Source organism: Acinonyx jubatus, chromosome B1 (assembly GCF_027475565.1).
Source record: "Acinonyx jubatus isolate Ajub_Pintada_27869175 chromosome B1, VMU_Ajub_asm_v1.0, whole genome shotgun sequence".
Lineage (NCBI taxonomy): Eukaryota > Metazoa > Chordata > Mammalia > Carnivora > Felidae > Acinonyx > Acinonyx jubatus.
In genome coordinates, this window is record NC_069382.1 from 36,525,986 (window position 1) to 36,546,670 (window position 20,685).

General features: G+C 42.3%; 1 non-coding gene across 1 annotated transcript; it reads left to right on the plus strand.

Annotated features, from left to right (window-relative positions):
- Positions 1–20,025: 20,025 nt before the first annotated feature.
- Positions 20,026–20,129, plus strand: LOC113604732 (U6 spliceosomal RNA). Its single transcript, XR_003426754.1, has one exon. It is a non-coding gene; the product is annotated as a U6 spliceosomal RNA (small nuclear RNA).
- The last annotated feature ends 556 nt before the right edge of the window (positions 20,130–20,685 follow it).

Sequence of the window (20,685 nt, forward strand, 5' to 3'; positions counted from 1 at the left end):
CTTTGTTAAAATTCAATTAACCATATACGGATAGCTTATTTTCAGACTTCTTTCTGTTCTATTGATATATTTTTCTATACACATATTGCCTTAATTACTCTAGCTATATAAATCTTAAAGTCAGGTCATGACAATCCTCTAAATTTGTTTTTATTTTTTAAAGTTATTTTAACCATTAAGGTTCCTTTTCACTTTTCCATGGATTTAAGAACCAACTTGTCAATTTTCACCAAAAAAATGTCTCTGGAATTTAATTGGGATTATGCTGACTCTATAGAGCAGTTTGGGGAAAATTAACATACAATATTGAGTCTTCCTATTCAATGGCATGACCTTATCTCTCAGTTTATTTAGTCCTCTTAAATATCTCTCAGCTCAGCTTTGTAGTTTTTAGTGCACAGGTCAATTTTTCCAGATTTATCCTGAAGTATTTCATATTTATGATACTCTTTTAAGTGGTATTTTTAACAATATTATTTAAATTTCTGATTCTTTGTTACCAGTATATAGAAATAAGTTGAATTTTGTATACCAATCCTATATCCTATACATTTTCTAAACCCACTTTTACTTCCTTAGATTTTTGGTAGATTTCATAAATTTTCTTGGAAGATGATTATGTTGTCTAAGAACTAAGATAGATTTACTTCTTCCTTTCTCATCTTGGTGCTTTTTATTTCTTTTTCTTGCCTTATTACCTTGGCTGAATTCTCCAAGTACAATGTTAATTGAAGTGGTAAAAGTAGATCCATTTGCTTTTTTATTGATCTTTGGAGGAAAACATTCAGTTATTTGCCTGCAGATAGGTTTTTCACAGAAGTCTTTTATCAGGTTAAGGAAATCCTTTGTTATTCCTGGTTTGGTGGGAGCTATTATCAATAATAGATGCTGGGTTTTAATTTTTTTTTCTATATTCATCAAGATGATTATATGTTTTTCCTCTTTTAGTTAGTCAATATGGTTAGTTACATTGGTTGATTTTCAAATGTTAAACCAACCTTTTTTCTCATTATTAATTTAACTTTCCTATTTCTTTGCATATCTTATAATTTTGTTTTTATTATATATATGACATGATATTTACTACGTTGTACTGGATATTTTTACATTCCTATTAAAATTCTTAGCTTTGCACTGAAATGCAGTTAATCAAAAATAATTTGATCTTTTGTATGTCTTGCTTTTAAGCTTTGTTAGATGAGACCACAGCAGCATTAGGTATAGGTTTAATTTTGTCCTAATAATAAATCAAACCTTTCTGAATACTGTATCCAAAGCCCTGTGAATTATGAAGTATTTCACTCTGCTGCTGTGAATAACAATTCCCAGGACTCTTTACTCTCTGGTGAATATTCTTCTAATCCTTTTGGATGTTTTTTTTTCCTTGACCTTGAGTCTTTCCTTGCACATACACACTGATCAATACTCAATAAAACCTTCAGTGGAAACCTCTGCATATCTATGGAGTCCTAACTCTGAGCTCCCTCCTCTCTGTACTCTGCCCTGCCTACTCTCGTCTGTCTCCCAAGACTCCTGGCTTCATCCTCTCAAGTCAGGATCTACCCAGAATCTCTCTCCCTGAGCTACAATCTGGTAAATCTCTCAAGCTACAGCAATCATAGCGCTTACCTTGCTTTTGTCCATCTCTCAGTGATTACTCTCATTTGTTGTCTGATGTTCAATGTGCTTCATATATTTTCTCCATTTTGCAGTTTCATAAGGAAAAGAATCAATAATAGGATGTTGACCACACAGAAAGGTACTATAGCCAGTCAATGACACACAGGAAGCAGCAATGGACAGTAGAGGGGACAGAGATAAGGACCACAGATCTGACCAGCAAAGAGGAAAATAGAAAACACATTGGGAAATCACATGTATCCTTCTCCTTTTCCCTAATTTAATTCCAGTGAAAAATTAGAAGGAAAATGGAGAGAATCACAGCTATTGAGAGTAGCAGTTAACCCCTTCCACTCCAAATTCTAGAGTCATACCTCACCACAAACAGAATGGGATGGGCTTTGAATCAAAACTTAAGGTGTTTAAATAGACAAAACTAAACCCTCCCTAGCACTCAAAATGATACTGTTTTAAATAACCAAAAATTATGGAATTGGATTCAGATATATTAAGGGAGCCCATTGCCTGGAGAGAAAACACAACTTAGCAACTATTGAAGAAATATAAATATTTTATGATTACACCACAACAAGCTAAGATGTCTTTATCAAACTGGTTATACATATATTGGTTAAAACTCTTTAAAAAATAATATGGCAATTAATATTTCAAAAGCTATAAACAAGTTTGTACACATTGGTCAGTTTTGTGTTCCAAAACAAAAACAAAAACAAAATAAAACAAAAGAGCATTGATTTGCAGCATTTGTCAATTTTTGTAATGCGAATACTCCTACTTACCAGGGCTGATTTTAGGATTGCTCCCAATGAAGAATGGGGAAGACAGTTGCAAAATGTGCTCTTACAAGCTGATGTGACCCAGCTGCAGCACACCATTGCCTTTGACTATTCTCCAAAAAATTAACCCTAAAGAAAATAACTTAAGCAAGAAAAAAAAAGCTATATAAACACAATTGTCATTGAGTGGTTGCTTATGATAGCAAAAAATAATGTAAATAATCTACATAGTCTATTAATCCATTTGATGGAATATTATAAAGCTATTAAAAAAAGAATGGAACAGTATAGAGAAACATTTAATGTAATGTGAAGTGAATAAAGAAGAAAGCAAAATATTATGTTCACTATGATCACATTGATTAATACACAAATATAGAACCTACTTTGTTACATTCTTGTGATAGAATTACTTTTGATCATGGCCAAATGATAGAAAGTAATTCTATCACAAGAATTTGTTATTTGTTACCCTTCTTTAAAAAGGCCTTTAAAGTTGTTATAATAATATATTTTTTAAATACAACAAAACAAAATTTAGCAGTAGTTTATTTAACCTATCTCTAAAGATACATTGGTGCATTGGATTAGACTAAGAACATCTAGGCATTGAAACATCATTGGAAATCCAGTGAGGAAAATATTTAACAAAACTCTTAAGAAGGGAATCTCCAAGTTGAGAACCCCCAAAGGACAAACTGAAGTAACAATGTATTGTTCAAATGTCTCTAAGGAGGCTAAATCTATTTAACTGCACATTTTTTGTTTATGTGAAGAGGTTAGAAAATAGGACAGGTGGTTTCTTCCTTAGTAGCCCTTTGCTCACTCAGCCTTCAACTTCTTCTCTAAATAATTATTGGGAAAATAATAATATTTTTTGAAGTGGTGCCAAGGTGTTAGCTTTTCTGGGGCAGCCAGGTGTCTCTCTCTGACTATAAACATAACTCTATCTATTTCTGTCAATTCCATTCAAATCAGCAAAAGTTAAGTGAGTCCTGACTTACCTCTGCAGGTACCATTCAGGTACCTCTGCAGGTACATGGGGAAACCACTAGACCTTGACTAAACTTTGGGGACATGGTAAAGAATAAAGACTCAGTTCCTGCCTTTATGAAGCCTGGCATTATATGCTACTAACAGAACAAAATAATAATACATTGGTATAAGGGCTACTACATATAGGAAGTTTACTAGTGCCTTCCTGGAGCCTCTTCCAAAGAGCTTAGTGAAGCATGTTGAAAGGATTCCCTGGTACCCATCAGTAAAAACTGCCCCGAGTCTATTAACCTCTTAAGCTTTCTTCTCCATCTGGGCTCCCTTTGCCCTTTGCCAATATCTGGCCATTTTCTGCACCAGCTTGTTCCAAGGCAAATCTAGCCTAAAAAACTATAGCTTGCTTAGTCCAGAATCAGGTTGCCAAGTCAGCGTGCCAACTGGCAGAGTCTTCCTTGCCCTTATCTGTCTCCTCCAAGCAGAGCAGTTGGCAGAACCCAGCAACGTGGAAAGCCCACATCGTGAGCAGACCCAAAGCTTGCCAAAAAGGCCCAGGTGCCTCTTGCCACAAGTGCAATGAGTAGGAAGAGACAGAGCTTCATGGAAGCCACTGGGGGTCTCCAAATGAAAATAGCTAAAGAGAAGAATACAAGTACTGATTCCCAGTACCGGAGGCTGGAGAAATAAAAGGCACCTACTGATGTTCTTATTTGAAGGATTTGATTTCTGAGTTGTGAGGCTGAGTTTTGATGGTCTTCTTGACTCATCTGAACAGCCAAGTGTATGTCATGCAGGCATCTTTCCAGCCCTCCAAGGGCCTAGAAAATGTAAGTTGAAGAGAGGATTCTCTTCCTGAGCATAGAAAATTATTCTGTTCAACTGTAGAGAACAGCAGAGATTGAGTTAAGAGAGCTCTCCTACCTCTTTCTCTGAAGAGAGAACAAAGAAAGAACTCTGCAGGTACACGGGGAAAACTTGGTGTTTGAGTGGATAACAAGGCAAGGTATTGAACAGTGCCATTCAAATGCAATGCAACTGAATGGCCAAATCAAAGTTTCTAAAATATGTGTGTTGCTCTTAGATACATGTGAAGAAATGTGGTCTATGTTACCACCTTGTAATTCCTCTCTTAGTAATTTCTTCCCTTAGAAAGTTCACCAAACTATGGTTCCTCAGCAAGATGACAGAATATCAGATACTACAAGCCCCATAGAGTGTTTTATAGAAACTGATCCTTTAAAATCTGAACTGCAAGTGAACCAAGTAAACAATCAATCCCAGAAAACTCAAGTGTGTATTCACTTGACAGAAGTTGACTGATGTTGCAAATGGTAAGTTACCTGTGCTTGCACTGAGCTTGGTAAACCAAATGAATAACTCATTAGAAGGTACTTACAAAACTTTCAGACTTGGGTAAATGGATTTCAATTAGATAGAAGAGAAGGTAAAACTAGTTCCCATGGAAACCAGCTTTTATCTGTCTAGGTTATCTGAAATCTGGGATACCAATCCTGATGGTTTTGAATGGCCCTAAATGGTACTACAAATGTGGATATAGTTAATGTCCTAAACATAATGGACTTATTTTTACACTTGGGCCATAAAAAAAGTAGTTTACAGATGCTTTCAACAGCAAGCAAGACATTAGCTGGAGGTATTTCAGGTACATCAAAGGAAGAATGCTCCTGCTTCCCCACATCCCCCACAACTGTGGGATCAGTGATCATTGTGCCAATGTAAGGTGTGTTATCCCTTCAGGTTATCATTTGTGTTGTTTTGTATATTTTTAGTAGAAAATATTCAACTTCTAGTCCAGTAATTAAACACTATAATAATAATACAACATTTTGCATGTGTTCTCCTAATTTATCTTTCTAAATACCCTATGAAATAAGTGCTGTTATTATTCTCCACTTGATATACAGAAAAACTGAGGTTCAATAACCCACCCAAGGTTTCACAGCTGATAAATTGTGGGATTGCAATTCGAACTTAAGATTTTACAATCCTGTTTCCCTAGAACCCATAGTTATTACCCATCTGCCCAAATAATTTTCCACATTTATTTTCACTATTTCTCTTCAATTCTTACTCCATGGCTCAACAGGTTGATTTAAGCCTTTTTTAAATTAAATTGTACATTTATTCAACAATAATATATTACATGCTTTCTCTTTGCCAGGAACTGACTAAATACATACAGAGAGAAGACGTGGTTTGTGCCCTTAGTATACCCACAGTCTAATATGAAGACAACAGAAGTTTAATCTACTTTTCTTCCTTTGAAAGTATTGGGCTAGTGGGATCAATTCACAGATTTCAATCATTTCCTGATGGGTAGCTCCATAAGGTAGGTAATACTTAGCAGTAGCTAAAGTGACAGGAACATATCCACAAAGACCATGGCATCCAAGAGTGATGGCTAACAATGTCAAGAACTATAGATATTAGCCTGCCTGAATTTTTCATCCTGCCTTCTTATACCTTAACCCAGGCTCCCTTTGGAGGTAGGCTGGATCTAAGATTCCCACTATATGAGTTTAACTAGTCTCTATCAGTTTACGTTTTATGTTTGACCACCACCACCCCATTGTACCCTACTGCACCTAATTCCCACCCCATGTATTTTGAATCTGTCTCATCACAGCAACCATCTTTCCTTTCCTTCAGTCATCATTTATTATAGTTCCATTACATGATTACATTAATGATCCAGTTCCTACTTTCAAAGAGTAAAAATAAATAAATGCAAAAATTAAAATACCTAAATATTATTATAGAAAGGATTCAGGTGAAATGAGTACAAAAACACATTCACCAGTGTTTTACAGTTTTCAGTGCACAAAGTTTTCACTTCCTTGGTTAAATTTATTCCTAAATATTTTATTATTTTTGATGCTGTTGTAAATGGAATGGTTTCCTTCATTTTCTTTTTGGATAGTTCGTTGTTGGTATACAAAAATGCAACTGATTTTTTTTGTATGCTTGGTTTTGTATCCTGCAACTTTACTGAATTTGCTTGCTTGTTCTAATAGTATTTTTGTGTGTGTGTGAGGAGTCTTTAGACTTTTATACATATAAGATTACATTATTTGCAAATAGATAATCTTACATCTTTCTTTTCTGATTTTGATGCCTTTTATTTATTATTCTTGCCTTGTTCTGGGTATTATTTTATTTATTTATTTAGTTTTTAGACATAAAGAGTGAGTGGGGGAGAAGGGCAGAGGGAGAGAAAGAGAGAGAGAGAGGGGAGAGAGAATCCCAAGTAGGCTCCATGCTCAGTGCAGAGCCCAATGTGGGGCACAATCCCACAACCCTAGGATCATGACCTGAGCCAAAATCAAGTCAGACAATTAACTAACTGAGCCACCCAGGTGTCCCTGGGTCTTGTGTTTTTATCACTAATAATGTAAAAATAAATAAGGGGGCTGGAGAGGAGGTGGAAAAAAACTAAAAGTAATAAAAAATAAGGAGGGCAGAAAAATAAGAGGGCAGAAAATTTTGGAGGTGATTGATATGTTTTTGGAATATATTGTGATAATGGTTTCATAGATATATTATTATCTCCAAACTCATCAGGTATGAATGTCAGTCATACCTCAATAAATTAGTTTAAACACACATACACTAACATTTATGTTTAAGTACATAGTACTACTTTTGGCAGCATTTCTTTTTAAAAGACTATAGAAAGAAAACTGTCTTTAATCCAAGGAGAAGAATTATCAGTAGCATAATAACTAGGTATCTTTGAACTATGAACATAATTTGGAAGACACTTGGAGAAAGCAACCTTCCCAATAACAGCCAGCTTAAACAAGGTAAACGACTGCTTCTTTATCAATAAGTCTACTTTTTAAAAAATATTTATTTATTTTGAGAGAGAAAGTGTGCATGCATACATGCATGTGTGAGCTCGGGAGGGGCAGAGAAAGAAGGAATGAGAGAATCCCAAAAAGGGTCCCTGCTGACAGCACAGAGCCTGACATGGGGCTCAAGCTCAGGAATTGTGAGACCAGGCCCAGTGTTTAACTGACTGTCACCCCGGCACCCCAATAAGTCTACTTCTAACAATCACAAATATTTTATTCTCTTTCTCCCTCTCCACCAGCCTGAGAAATATTCAACATCCAGTTTAGGAAAAAAAGAGGCACTTTGCCCCTGGGTCAAATGAAAATGTCCCTTCTGCCCCAAAGCTTCTAAACACCAGCTTCATTGCAGGCTCCATCCTCCACACTGGCCTGCTCTCAAACCCACTTTCACCTGGTGCAAGGCCTCTTTCCCTGACCCTATTTCCAGGCCCAGGTGCTTGCTCTTTGGTCATCACAAATGAATCAAACCCACGACAGCAGCTTCAGTAATTGGCCTGAGCAGAACACCACCTGTGGCCTGTATATTCTTTGGTCTCCCTCCTGCATCCCCCCACTTTTTAAGCCTCTCATTTGGAATTGATTTCTGAACTACTCCTTAGACTGCTGCAAAGCCTAGGAGTTGGAGGGGGCGGGGCGCACAGGCAGCAGTCATCCCTTTTTCCCTCTTCCCAGCCATATGTCACTGCTCATGCCTCCTCTCCCTGCATTACTTCTGAAACTCCAGTTGAGCTCTTAGCCCATACTCTCCTTGCTTGCCAGCCCCACTGCCCTCCCCCACTCTATACTTCTTCCTCATTTATAAGCATTTCCATCCTAAAGGGGGAGGTTTTTTTTCTTTTAAAAAAATCTGAGTTGGGAACATTGCCGATTGTAACTATAGTGATACATCAATCACGTCGCAATAATTGCACAGCACAGGGTTTCCTGTTAGGGCTGAGCTACCTGCCAGAAAATGGCAGCAATCAGGCTATTGGCAGCAGACAATCAGGCATCATTTGTAATTCTTTATGGCTGCATGTTTCCCAGTCCAGGAATTGGATTCTAATCAATCAGTTGTCATGGCAACCCAGCATCACACAACTATCAATACAGGAAAAAGGATGGGAGAAATTATGAGGGCTGTGAGCACCATAATTCCTGGAAGGGAGTGCCAAGTGACCTCACCAGGTGCCAACTCATGAAAAGCAGTACAAAGAAAAAGCATGAGACCATAAGGGTAAAATATCATAGCCAGTCCAGGGAAGAACTGTTGTCTGAGCCACAAGTGTAGAAGCAGGTGGGTGACTTGGGGGTCACCTCATTGTCCTTGGATAGCTGAGCTTACAGAGCCAGGCAATATAGAAGCAGTTTGATTTAAAAAAATTCAAGCACTAGTGATAGAGGAGAAAGATTAGTTATCCAATCAACCAGCAACTGTTTGTGGAGTACATGTTACACATGAGGCCCTTCACAAAGCAAATACTTTCTGTCTGGTCTGGGCCACCCAACACATACAGCAAAAGCCAACCAGTACTCACAGCAGCATTTGAGGTGCCAGAAAAGTGGTACAATCTTTGAATAACAGTGTAGCAGAGATCAAAATGGAAATGACCAATGTGACCTAGCATGGTGAAGAGAATGGATCAAAACCATATGCCAGGACAGGATCAAAAATTATCACTTACCTTATATTAAATTCCAACAACATAAGAGGTAGGTTTCACTATTTCTATCTTATATATGAGGAAACCTTAGCTTAGAATGCTGAGTAAGCTGTCCAACATCACACAGCTAGAAGAGGTGGGACAAGACTGACTTAAAGTTCAGGCGTAGCCTTCACCCAAAATCATATGGACAGTGGCCACACTGCAGCTGGGAGTCTGGGAAGGTCAGATTCATTCAGACTCTCAGAAGCCCTAATGGCCACACAGTCCAAAGACAAGCTTTAGTACAAGATAGAAGCTTTGCTAGCAATTCAGAGACATCCCCCAGAGATATCAGTTCATCCCAGTATGACTCTAAAGAAGTCATTTTATCTCTCCTGTCTTAGACTTCCTTTTCTCTAAAATGAGAATAAGAACTCCTATGATGAATGGTGATATTCCTGGCCTAAGCAGCTTCTTCATCTCTTTTATTCTTCCTCAACTCTAGGGTACCAGGGGTACCCTAGATCTAGTGGCACAGATAAGCAGTCTCCTTAAAAGTGGTTAAGAGTTTGTCCTGAAAATCTTTCTAAGCTTTTCAGAGTGCCACCAGAGCAAGCTGAGAATTTGTTGGCTTCTACATCCTTAATCTCTGGCCCTGCATTAATTTTAGGGTTCTCCAGAGAAATAGAACCAACAGGAATATATATAAAGAGATTGATTATAAAGAGTTAACTCACATATTTATGGAGGCTGAGAAGTCCCCTGAACTTCTGTCTGTAAGTTGGAGACCCAGGAAAGCCAGTGGTGTGATTCAGTCTGAGTCAGAAGTCCTGAGAACAGAGTAAGATCAATGTTACGGGCTCAAGCAATCAAGCAGGAAGGCAGAATTTCTCTTTCTTCCACTTTTCATTCTAAACTCAGGTCCTCAACAAATTGGGTGATGCCCACCCACATTGGGCAATCTACTTTACTGAACTCACCCATTCAAATGCTAATTTCATCTGGAAACACCCTCACAGACACCCAGAAACAATATTCAGCCAAATATCCCAGCACCTTTTGATTCAGTCACATAAAGTTAGCCATCACAGACCTCTTTTACCTGCCTTATCTTAATCTTTTGGGAAGCTTGAAAAGAGAAAATCAAATGGTCCCATACAGCATGAGCCACCCACAGGCCCCAGTGCCAAGCCCCCCTAATTTCCATCAGGGCAATGTCAGGGCAATAATGCTGTGATGGGATTTCAGCTCATCAAGGAATTACTGGCATATTGCTGTGGTTACAAAAATGACACTTAAAACACTGTGAACACGAATTTAGTTACCAACTAATTAATTTATAAAACAGTTCTTATTAAAGTAGTTGCATACTTCAAACTCATTTTTTAAGCCAGATGATATCCAGGTTTATTTTATGATGCACAGCTTTCTTGCTAAACTCTTTGAACTTTGGTGAAAATGTTTCACTGCCTGAGAATGGGGCTTCCATAAGTAGTGTGGCAGAAAATGCATAGGTCTTGGATGCTATTCCTGTTTCTGCTACTAATCATTGTAATGCCCGAAGTTCCGAAACCTCCCACAAAAGTCCACCAGAGTCGTAAGTCAAAGCCAAGCGGCAAGGGTCGTTTATTGCAGGTTCGAACCTGGTCCTCTGCGCACTCGTCGCCGGTGACGCAAGAGGCCTCGATCAGGGTTGGTACAGCGTTTTTATAGACAGAGACAAATAGCACAGGGGAGGTTTCAAATTATGAGGGGCCTGATTAGTTGATTTTAAAGTAAGGACATTTGTTGTTCTCTGATTGGGCGTCCTTTGTCTGTCCTTTGGCGGGAAGGCTTTGTCCGTTACTTGTGGCGGGAGGAAGAAGGGGGAAGGGGGAAGAGGGTAGGGTAGGTGAGGAATGTGCTAAGCAAGCAGGTTTACAGAAGCGAGAAATGCCGGTTAGTTTATGTACAATCACTCATTCCATTACATATCGGACTACATTTAGGAAGGTTTACAACCCATTCTACTACACAGCGGGTTACATTCAGGAGAGGCCTCACAATGCTCGTAGCAAACAGCAAGCAAAACAGACTTCTCAGCAATTGTATTTCTTATCAAAGATCCATAATAAGCAGAAAAGAGAACCTAGCTTTAAACTAAGGCAGGGCTGTCATTTGGATTGTTCCTTTCATTCCCCCCTTTTTCTTGTGCCTAAAGAGCCAATCTTGGGTCTTTTAAGCCTCTGTTTGTAATGTCTCGAGCGGTAGGTACTGAGTTCATAAGACCATTAATTGTACAGCATTGAACCTGTCTTGGACAAAATTAATAATTTTGTTTATGATGCAGGGGCCTAATGTGAGAGCGAGAAGTAGGATGGCTAGAGGCCCGAGTAAAGCGGAGAGCAGGGTAGTTAACCATGGGGACGCACTGAACCAGGATTCAAACCATCCAGCCTCCTGTTCTCTTTCCTTTTTTCGTTTATTTAGCCCTTCTCGGACCTTGGCCATAGAATCTCTTACTATTCCTGTGTGGTCAGCATAGAAACAACATTCTTCTCCTAGTGCTGCACAGAGACCACCTTGCTGTAGGAACAGCAGGTCTAATCCTCTCCTGTTTTGTAAAACTACTTCCGAGAGGGAGGTTAGGGACTTTTCAAGCGAAGTGATGGCAGTTTCAATTCTTTCCATATCTTTGTCAACCGCTTCTCTAAGTATACTAAATCCCTTGTTTTGTATAGTTAAGGCCGAGATCCCTGTCCCTGTTCCGATGGCCCCGAGTCTGAATATGGTGGCTAGAGTTAGAGCCCCTGCAGTAATGAGTGCTCTCTTAGTTACTCTTTTGGGTGCTATCCACATCTGGTCTACATACTCAGTTGTGTGGTATATGATTTTTGGGAACACAATTACCATTACACAGAATTCTGACTGATTGAACATATCCTTATAGAGGCAAGGGGTTAATCCCGCATGAGAACAAAGCCACCATGAGTTATTTGGTGGAATAATCCAGTTTTCTGAAGTATTGAATATATTTCTGTTACTTATGCATAAGTGGCTATATTTTGTTGGCACTGTTCCTATACATGTCCCATTTCCCGTAAGCACTGGTAGTGTGAGGCCGGGTCTTCTCTGTCCCCAGCTGCAAGCGTCTGAGTTGTTTGCAGTGCTATAATTTCCTACTATTGCTACTGACTCGTAAAATGGAGGTTTTGTGGAATAGCACAGCCAACAAGCTTCTGTTTCATTGGGTTTAGTATGGTTTAAGGCCTTATAAGTGGTATTCATCATTACCCATAAGGGGTCATCTTTGAATGGGATTTGAATTTTGGGGGGTTTTCTTGGAGTAGTCCCGGTTACAGTGACCACCTGAGTGGCCGGAGGATTAGTACCTTTATTTGTGGACCGCGGGGTAGTATTAGGCTTACTTGTGGGCCATACTGACTGGTTTGGCCCTATTAGTGTTGGCGAAGCTTTGGGTTTTATTTTTAATCTTATCTGAATAGCAGTTGCAAAGTAAGGCGGTCCCCGATACAGGTAAATTCCCCAATTTAGTCCTGTAATCCATCTCGTCTCCTTTTTTCCGTCCTCTAGGAATTTGATACGAATAAGGTTACAGGCACGGGTTTGCTTGGGACAGGGGCTGGCAAATTTCATGTCAATATAATGGGGTTTTACCTCCCATTTCCAGCTTCCATCATTGGTAGTGACACAACTCCAAGCCTTACAGTAGAGGGATTCGATTCCTCCACAGGTTTTTTTCATTGCTCCTGTTCTGAACCCGGGACATGCATAAAACCCACTAGATCTTATGCGCTCTTTTTCATTTTCTGGGGTTCCGGTCCATGACGGATTAGGACGCTGGCGGCTTCCGTTGGGGGGAAGTACCCCCATGGTTACGGCTACGTCCTCTAGGTTAAAATATAGATCAGGCCACCAGGCATTTAGGGGAGTATCGTCTGCTGTGGTAGTATTATAGACTTCCTGGGTTTCTAAATTAGAAAACTCCCAAGTTAAAGTATAGGGTATATGGGGGTTGCTCGCAATACTTATCAGTCCGTAGGAGGTGAGCAGGAGCACGCTAATGAGTGTTCCTCCGATCATGGTGGGTCCGGAGCTGCTGCAACAGTCTTGGTATGGGACACCCAGGCCTTTGGTCTCAGCCGGTTTTCGGGGTCAGGTTTTCGACGCAGAGTCAATTTTAAAGGGTGGGTCTTACTTTGGTCAACCGTCCAGGCGGTGTTGGCTTCCAGCACGAAGTCTTCTCGAACCGCAAAGGGATCAGCTGGTCGGGCGTGGGTGTAATGGATCCAGGTAGCAATCCTGTCGACTTTGAGAGCAGTGGGTGTGGTTAGGATCACAATGTAGGGTCCCTTCCACCGTGGTTGGAGGGTCTCTTGCTTGTGTCTCCGCACGTATACCCAATCTCCGAGTCGGTAGTGATGCGGCTCAGGAGGGGGCCCGTTCTCATAAATGGCTCTCAATCTGGGCCAAACTTCCTGGTGGGTGTGCTGGAGTTCCCTCAGGGAAATAAGAAGTTTATGATCATCAAATTCAGTTAACACATTAGACTGTAGGTTGGGAATTATAGGGGGGGGGCACTCCATACATGATTTCAAAGGGGGTTAATCCCAGTTTGTAAAGGGAGTTCCGCACCCTGAACAGAGCGTAGGGGAGTAAGACTACCCAGTTAGCGCCAGTCTCCATGGTCAATTTGGTTAGGGTCTCTTTTAGGGTTCTATTCATTCTTTCTACCTGTCCTGAGCTTTGGGGTCTATATGCACAATGTAGTTTCCAATCGGCCCCAATAAACTGCGCTATCCCTTGTATTACCTCTGAAACGAATGCTGGTCCGTTGTCTGATCCTATTAGGGTAGGGAATCCGTACCTGGGCATGATGTCTTCCAACATTTTCTTTGCTACTACCTGCGCAGTCTCATGCTTGGTGGGGAAGGCCTCTGTCCATCCTGAAAAGGTATCTATAAACACTAACAAATATTTGTATCCATATTTTCCAGGCTTTACCTCGGTGAAGTCTACTTCCCAATAGGCTCCCGGCCTGGTTCCGCGGGTTCTGGAGCCAGGGTTTTTCCTTTGACCCTGATGTACAAAGCTGCTGCCGTCAGTGAACCAGGTAACTTCAGCATCTGGTAGCGGGTGATCCTGTAAATCTTCCCGAACTCCATGAACCTGTGCCAACATCTCAGCGCAGTCATGGAGGGGGGTATCCAAGTCCGGGTCTGCCTTCGCGTTGTGGGTCGGGGGATGCGGAGGACGGTTTCCTTCCGTGCATCAGTGGGCCATCGTTGGCCTTCTCTTAACAGATACCCCAAGTAGGTTACCTCAGATCCAGATCCTCGTGAAGTGCCTCATCGAACAAGGTGGGTGAGTTTTTAAATCCTTGGGGGAGCCGGGTCCAGGTGAGTTGTCCATTTATGCCTCTCTCAGGGTCGGACCACTCAAAGGCGAAGAGCTCTTGGCTTTTGGGGGCCAGAGGCAGGCTGAAAAAAGCATCTTTTAAATCAAGGACAGTATACCATTGTCTTTCTGGGCTGAGGGCATTTAGGAGGGTATAGGGGTTGGGTACTGTTGGGTGTATGTCCATGACTCGGCGGTTAACTTCTCTCAGATCTTGTACCGGACGGTAGTCCGCACTGTTAGGTTTTCGTACAGGCAGCAGGGGGGTGTTCCAGGCTGAATGGCAGGGACGCAAGATGCCTAAGTCTAGGAGGCGACGGATATGTGGCGTGATGCCATTTCTGGCCTCCATTGACATCGGGTATTGTCGGACCCGAACTGGATCTGCCCCCGGTTTCAGCTCTATGAATAGAGCTGGGCGATGTTTAGCCAACCCCATACCCCTGGTTTCAGCCCATGCTTCTGGAAACTGCTGGAGCCAGGGCTCTATGTTTTGACTTTGTGAGGGTGGCCCCTGATGGAGTCGATATTCATCTTCTAATCTTAGAGTAAGTATGGTAATGGGTTGGTTGTGAGGGCCAGTCACTTGGGGGCCCCCTGGCGTAAAATGAATCTCGGCCCCCATTTTAGTGAGTAAGTCTCTTCCTAATAAGGGGCATGGGCTGTCGGGGATGACTAGGAAGGAATGGGTGACCTTTCCATTTCCTAGGTCCACAGTCCTCTGGGTGGTCCAGGGATATTTTTTTATCCCGGTAGCCCCTTGGACCCAGGAAGATTTTTCAGAAATTTTTCCATGGGGTCTGATCAAGACCGAATGTTGTGCCCCTGTGTCGACTAGGAATTGAACTGGGTTCCCCTCCACTTGTAGCGTTACCCTAGGTTCGGGGAGGGGATCCGAACCCCGTCTCCCCTATTCTGCATCTTGAGTGAAGAGGGCGGGTGTGGTTTTTGGCTGCCACGGTTTTTGATCATGACGTGGCTTTTTCTTTTTAGGGCATTCTCGGGCCCAATGGCCTTTTTCTTTGCAATAGGCACATTGGTCCTTATCTAGGGGCTTTTGTTTACCCAGGGGCTTTTGGACAACAGCGGCCAGGACTTTGGTCATTTCCTCGGTGGCTTTAAGTTGCCTGTCCTCTGGAGTCTCTCTATTATTATAGACACGCTGGGCAATGCGGAGTAAGTCCTGAATCTGTTTTCCCTCCAGGTCCTCTAGTTTCTGGAGTTTCTTTTTAATATCAGTGGCTGCCTGATTTACAAAGGCCATTACGACAGCAGCTTGATTTTCGGGGGCCTCGGGGTTCATGGGGGTATACTGTCTGAAGGTTTCCATTAATCTTTCTAAATAAGCGGCAGGGCTCTCTGTCTTACCTTGTATTACTGAATACACTTTTGCCAAATTAGTGGGCTTGCGTGCAGCAGCCCGGAGACCCGCCATTAGAGTCTGGCGATAAATGCGCAGCCGTCCCCTACCTTCTGCCGTGTTGTAGTCCCAGCCATCCTGTGGGGGTCGGGTCAAGGGAAAAGCTGCATTAATGAGATCAAGGTTAGCAGTGGGTTGGCCGTCATCTCCAGGAACCAGCTTTCTTGCTTCCAATTGAATTCTTTCTCGCTCCTCGGTGGTGAACAGGATTCGGAGGAGCTGCTGACAATCATCCCAGGTGGGTTGATGGGTAAACATAACGCTGTCTAAGAGACTTATTAAATCTTTAGGGTTGTCAAAGAATCGGGCATTCTGGGTTTTCCAGTTATATAGGTCACTGGTAGAGAAGGGCCAGTATTGAAGTCGGGGGTTCCCTGTACCATCAGGAGGCCCTATTTCCCGTAAGGGTAAAGCTACGGTGGAGTCAGGAAGGCGGAGTCCTGGCTCATGAGGGGCCCGCCTACGGGTACGTCCAGCCGGCCTTTGGACTTCGCTCCTACTAGGCATGGCGCGGGTTGAGCCTCCCTATTCTCTAGTTCTCCTATGGGCTGGGCTACGGGAGGCTCTGCCAGCGCAGCAGGGATAGGGGCAGCTTGCGGAATAAGAGGAGGAACCTGGTAAGGGGGAGGGTCAAGGGAAAGTAAATCTTGGCTGTCGGGGAGAACAGGGGGTGCAGTTGGAGTTGGCGGCTTGGGAGGGTTGATGGGTTTAGCCGCTAGAATTTTGCATGGCCCTGTTGTTAAGAAAGAGGCCATCCAGGGAGGTGGGTTTTCTACTAAATCTTGCCACACCAGAATATAGGGAATCTGATCCGAGTGACCTTCTTTCCCTGGTAGGAAAATTTTTGATTTTACTTTAAGAACCACAGGGAGGCAGAAGGTTCCCTCTGTAGGCCAATTGACCCCAAAGGTGGGCCATTCAGAGCGGCAATAGGTGATCAACTTCCTTTTGCGAATGTCTAGGCTTAAGTTGTGTCCTCTAGCCTTTACGTCCCTGAAGTTGGCGAGAAGGAGGGAGAGAGGGGTGCTCTGCGTTTGGCCCATGTTATGATTCTGAGGAAGAGGAGAAGAGAAGGGGGCGCGGGCAGCACGGACGTGGGGGAGGGGGCGCTGCTGGCCAGGGGGCGGGAGGGAAAGCCGCAGGGAGCTGAGGAAGGAGGAGAGAGGAAAAAGGATGGAATAATTAATTCTGATCAGCCGAGAAAACACTTAATTCCAATAAAACATCCGACCCATGAAAGAAAAACAAGAACTAACAAGAATCTTTCGCAGCGGTTCCAACTTTCTGGTGCCGTCTGGGCCAGCCCAACAGAAAGGGTTATGGCTAGGACAGCGGTAATTACAAGGGCCCAGGGGTGACAATACATTTAGACTGACAGAAGCACTCGCGTACTCGCCCGTCCGCGTCCCTCGCGGGAACTTAGGTGCCTCTTAGCATGGGCGGGCAGGTATAAACCCCCTGCTTGGATCAAAATAAATTTTGACCGCCTTAAGCCGTATGAGGATCACCGCGGAAGTCGGGTTAGAACCCACTCGAATCCCGTAGCTTATGCCGTGGGACTACACATAGGGTAAGTCAGGCGCGTGCCCCTGACTCCCAACAATCATTCCAGTCGATTGAACAGACAGACACACAGACACACATCACATCAAAATACCGGTAACAATTGGCATGCCTAGATGTTTTTTTTTTCTTTCTTTTAGACGCCTAGAGATATTTCTTAGCACTCTGGAAGTTCATAGAGAAAATGAAAGTATTTAGTTCGCAGGCGCGTTGGGCGTAAGCAGCCCACAGAAAAAAATCCTGATGGGCCAAAAAGGCCCCCCGATGGACCAAGAAGGTCCCCAGATGGACCAAGAAGGCCCCAGATGGGCCAAGAAGGCCCCCAGATGTCAGTGGACGTCTCCAACTGACCCCGGCCGGGTGCCCTATAGCGCGTCCGCCAGGGTCACACCAGCTTCCAGACAGAACCGGTTCTCTAGAGAAGAAACACAGATCAGAGAGAAAAGGAAGAACTTTAGAGCCGGCTTACTTACCGATCGGAATCAGATACGACCCGTTGACCAGAAGTCTGGTGGGCTCGGGGGAGATCTCGGTGGGACCTCCAAATGTAATGCCCGAAGTTCCGAAACCTCCCACAAAAGTCCACCAGAGTCGTAAGTCAAAGCCAAGCGGCAAGGGTCGTTTATTGCAGGTTCGAACCTGGTCCTCTGCACACTCGTCGCCGGTGATGCTAAGAGGCCTCGATCAGGGTTGGTACAGCGTTTTTATAGACAGAGACAAATAGCACAGGGGAGGTTTCAAATTATGAGGGGCCTGATTAGTTGATTTTAAAGTAAGGACATTTGTTGTTCTCTGATTGGGCGTCCTTTGTCTGTCCTTTGGCGGGAAGGCTTTGTCCGTTACTTGTGGCGGGAGGAAGAAGGGGGAAGGGGGAAGAGGGTAGGGTAGGTGAGGAATGTGCTAAGCAAGCAGGTTTACAGAAGCGAGAAATGCCGGTTAGTTTATGTACAATCACTCATTCCATTACATATCGGACTACATTTAGGAAGGTTTACAACCCATTCTACTACACAGCGGGTTACATTCAGGAGAGGCCTCACAATGCTCGTAGCAAACAGCAAGCAAAACAGACTTCTCAGCAATTGTATTTCTTATCAAAGATCCATAATAAGCAGAAAAGAGAACCTAGCTTTAAACTAAGGCAGGGCTGTCATTTGGATTGTTCCTTTCAATCATTAGTTCTATAACTCTGAGCAAGTGATTCCCTGTCTCTGAGCCTCAGATCCCTCATCTGTGGAGTGAAGGAGCAGCATTTTGAAGACAGCTTCCTCAGAGCATTGCTGGATACTTATATAACATTAGCATATACTTATATACAGATAAGTGATTTGAAGAGAATGTTTTCAGAGGTGAAATGGTCAAAAACAAGTTTGGGAGACTGGATGAAGCTATGTTTTTCAAATTTTCTTTCTGAATGAATTTATGGAGTTTTTTATATGCCATTGGAAGAGGAGATCTCAGATGTAGTACTTTCCACATTTGTTTGACCTGTAAACCATTTTTATTTTTGTTTCTATCACTGAACATCTCTAAAGGTTTGTGTTCCAAGGATCAAACTTTAGAAAACACTGAATTAAAGGCTGTTTGAGAGGCATTGTTTGCAGTGGCAACAAGATGGAAATAAGTTGGGTAGCCACTGCTAACCTCCCTTTCCTCAGGAAATGCTAGGTAGCCCTATAAAGAACAGAGCAGATCCATGTGTGTTGGCATGGAAATTTTCCAACATGTCTCATTAAATGCAAAGAGCAAGATGCAAACTTTATAAAATGTTCCCATTTGTGTGTGTGTGTGTGTGTGTGTGTGTGTGTGTGAGCTTGAGTGCAGGTAGAGGTGAGTGGATACAACTTGCATAGCAAGTTTCTCAGTGCATATATAAGAAACCTCAGAGGATTCCTTGCAGAGTGGTACCGAGGGTGGAGATAAAGGGCATTTTTACTTTTCATTTTATACCATTAAGTTTTTTTGAACTTTATTTTTACCAACTCATGTATTATTTTTATAATTTACAAAAAACACAAATTTTAAAAGCTCTCTGGAAACCCTTTTAAATCAACTTTTGTGATTTTATGGTTTCTTGAGCCCCAAATTGAGGCTAATTTAAGCCTGTCTTCTTGATGAGAAATGGTCCACCTGGATGCCAATCCTTCTATATTTTTCTACCCTGAGACTGTAGGCACAGTTGGAAGACTGAACACCCTGAGGAGTAACTGGCCCCTCTCTTTGGGGGCTCACATTATGAGTTTCCAAATGCAGGCCAAAGAACCAAGCCATAGGAGCAAGAATGGAACATGGCATTCCACTGTAGGCAAACATTAACAGGCAAATCATGACTAAGGACAGAATCCCAGAATCCAAAAACATCTAAGCTGGATCTTTCTACAGAGAAGAAATCCGACATCCAAAGGAGAAAAATTGAAGACCATACTACAGATCTCAGATCTGGGACTCCTGATTCTAAGTCCGGGAGAATTTATACCATGCGATGTTGTCTTTCCAAAGTGGGAAGGATGCTCCCCTCACCCAAACCCCTGAGCCATCCACAAGGAAACAGGAGAATGTTCCTGGCTTGAAGGCTTTAAAGCTGACCAAAGCTAGACACAATGGACTGAAGAAACAAAGTCCAACCAGAAAAGGCAGAACCAAAATTGAGGAGAAGGCAAATTTTTGTCGCTAATTTAGCTAATCTTGAAGGTGATGAAAATTTGGGAGAGAAGGCACCAAGATAAAGAAACAGAGTGCTGGCTTCAGCAGCACACATACAAAAATTGGAACAATATAGAGATTAGCACAGCCCTTGTGTAAGGATGGCATACAAATTCATGAAGTGGCCCATATGAAAGAAAGGAAGAAGAAGGAAAGAAAGAAAGAAAGAAAGAAAGAAAGAAAGAAAGAAAGAAAGAAAAGAAGGAAGAAAAGAAAAGAAGGAAGAAAAGAGAAAAGAAAGACACAAATCAAAAGATCAAGACAAATTTGTGCTGATAAAGGAAACTGGTGAGAGTAATTTCACCAGTTGCCTTTGGCATCTGCTCTACATACCTGGGAGGAATTAACTTCTCAACTAGTTATACATGTTGTAAACTTTGTGGTAACTGTGAAGCAGAAGAATAGCATAGGTGGAGAATGAACTTTCCATCTAAGTGAATTGTCTGAAGGATGGAAGGTCTTTTTTTCAATTCTGGTACTTCTATGTATTTTTACAATGCTTATGGAAATCTTTATTTTTTTTTTAATTTTTTTTTTCAACGTTTATTTATTTTGGGGACAGAGAGAGACAGAGCATGAACGGGGGAGGGGCAGAGAGAGAGAGGGAGACACAGAATCGGAAACAGGCTCCAGGCTCTGAGCCATCAGCCCAGAGCCCGACGCGGAGCTCGAACTCCCGGACCGAGAGATCG